The following is a 2,415-nucleotide window of genomic DNA, read 5'->3' as shown; positions in this document are numbered from 1 at the left end:
TGCCACCGCCTGCCGCCGTCACTTCTGGGAAAGGAGGATGCAGGAGGGATGGGTCTCGGCACAAAGGCTGCGGACCTGCCCACAGCTAAATCTACCCTTGGGACCTGCTCCCTGGGACGGCTTGTGAAGGGCTGCCCTGGAAAGGCTCCCTGGGGCTGGAGTTTGCCCAAGGAGAGGGGGCTGCAGCCCACAGACTCCTCCGTGTGCCCTCCGTGTGCCCATCGCCTGCTGTGCTCATAGTACCCCTGAGGCACATCTCGGCACCCTTCCCTACCAGTCCCAGAGCTGGAGCAGGGTCTCCTGCACTTGGGTCCCACCACCCTGTTGGGGTGGGGAAGGTCAAGGGCGTCCTTTGCATGCCGTGGGGAAATCAATGTCCACCACAAGGATTCTGTGATTCTGTGATCCGCCCCTATAGATCCTACACAGACCCTCCTGGCTGCTGGAAGAAGCTGACCTGGGGCCAAATATTTTCTGTCCATCCTGGTGGACCTGCTGCCTGCTCTGACTCTGGCTCCTGATGAGCCAGCACCCCAGAAAGGCACCAGCTGGAGCCTGGTGCCAGACAGAGCCAGGTAGTGCTCAGCTGGGTACACTGGGAGTGTACAGGAAAGAAAACTGGGACACCCATCAGCTCCGGCATCTCCACATCTGAAAGCCTGTGTAGACGACCTGATGGGCACTAGCCATGCCATGGCCACTGTATCAGAAAGTGATTGGTGCCACTAAGGCAGAGGCTGTCCTTAGTGCAGGTGCCGAGATTGTCCTGGCGGGGTGCAGTGCTGGGGCACACAGATGTCATTGGGACAGTGCAGCTGGTGAACATGCTCTATGGTGTCATCCCACAGGACCTGGCCACAAAGTCCCCGTCGCCCCTCAAGCTCAGCAGCACCTCCCTGTGCCTCAGGCACTGGGCTTCTTATCAGTTCAGCCTGCTGGCCCCCTGAAACGGGTCTTATGTAATGGCAGTGGTAGAGCATGCTCTGAAACTCAGTTCGTTTTAGAAGGGCCTGGAGCAACGAGATCCTCTTGTAGGACCCACCCTTCACCTGAAAGCAGGCTCAGGCCTGGACTTGCTCACCTGCACCCCTGAAGGCAAAAACTAGAGGAGCGCCAGCTCTTTGGAGAACCTGAAGATCCCCCCCAGGAGCTGCCACCAGGTTGCTCAAGGATGACAGCACCTCGGCCAGCTGGACATGCCCCAGCTGAGGGTGGCGTCTGTGGCCACAGGAGCCTGCCAGCAGATGGGGGTCATCTTGCCCTGGGATGTGTTGTGACAGCAAAGGCCTTGCCCTGGGGGTCAGTAGGCTGAATGAAGAAAGCTTGGTCAAGGGGATTTGCCCTCCAGTCAGATCAATGTGAAGGGACATCCTCAAGAGCTCTGTGTTGGGATGATCAGGACTAGATCCTCAGCTCCTCTCAGCCAAGATCTTCACCTGCCTTGGAAAAGAAGGGAGCTCTGCCACCTCCACTCCAAGCAGCCCTTTGCCCTGGGGCTCTGGAGGAGAGCGCAGCTGACGCAAGAGCCTGTCTCGTGCTTACGGGTGTGCCCACGGCTCAGAGGGCACTGCCATCCCCGGCTCTGCCCAGCGGACACACCAGGCAGCTGCAAGTTTCTGATGTTGGTGGCCAACAACAGGATATGTCACTCAGGCTGGCAAGGGGCACCTTGCCCTGTGGCACAGCCGGGCTCTCTGGCACTGCACTTCTCCCGGAGCTTTGGAAGAGGGTGAGCTGGGGGATGTGCCTGCTGGCCCAGCCATCAGCTTCACGGCCCAAGCAGAGAAATGCAGCAAATGCCAATCCATACTGTGCAGCAGGCTGCACTTTTCATTATACACATCTTCCACCTCTGCTCACTGACCTCCCCGGCCCGCCACAGAGTGACACTCTGCCTGTGCGATGGCTTCCATGCCCCTCGAAGTGCTCTGGTAACATCGCTGGTCATCGGCAGCCCTCACACCGTCCCTGGTGCTGGAGGCCAGGAACCCCCCAGAGCTCTTCTTGAAGCATCAGGGAGAGATTGCACTGATGCCTGATGGACGCAATAAAGTGCTCAGCAAATGGTTCCCCATGCGTCTGGTTTCTTTAGGTAATCACAAACGTGGCACGGCAGAGGGGTGTCAGCTTCTGTCCTCCAGCTGCCACCACTCCCTTGCATCTTCTCTCAGGTGTTTCGGACACCAGAACTCCTAATCTTCCCTTTCCATCACTTCGTTCCCGTCTTCCTTCCCTCTGCCTGTGTGTGTTCATGTGCTCTGTCATGGGGTCCTGTGGTGCTTCAGCAGGGGAAGGCAGGGAGCTGGGACAGCCTGGCTCGTACCCCTCCATGCTGCAGCAAGATCGATCTGGCCAGGAGGAATGTCCTGGCCACACTGGCTTTCAAAACTGTGGCTTTCAAAGGGTAGCCCTATG

Source organism: Apaloderma vittatum, unplaced genomic scaffold (assembly GCF_000703405.1).
Source record: "Apaloderma vittatum isolate BGI_N311 unplaced genomic scaffold, ASM70340v1 scaffold32434, whole genome shotgun sequence".
NCBI classification, from domain to species: domain Eukaryota; kingdom Metazoa; phylum Chordata; class Aves; order Trogoniformes; family Trogonidae; genus Apaloderma; species Apaloderma vittatum.
Note: the sequence above shows the minus strand (reverse complement) of the source record.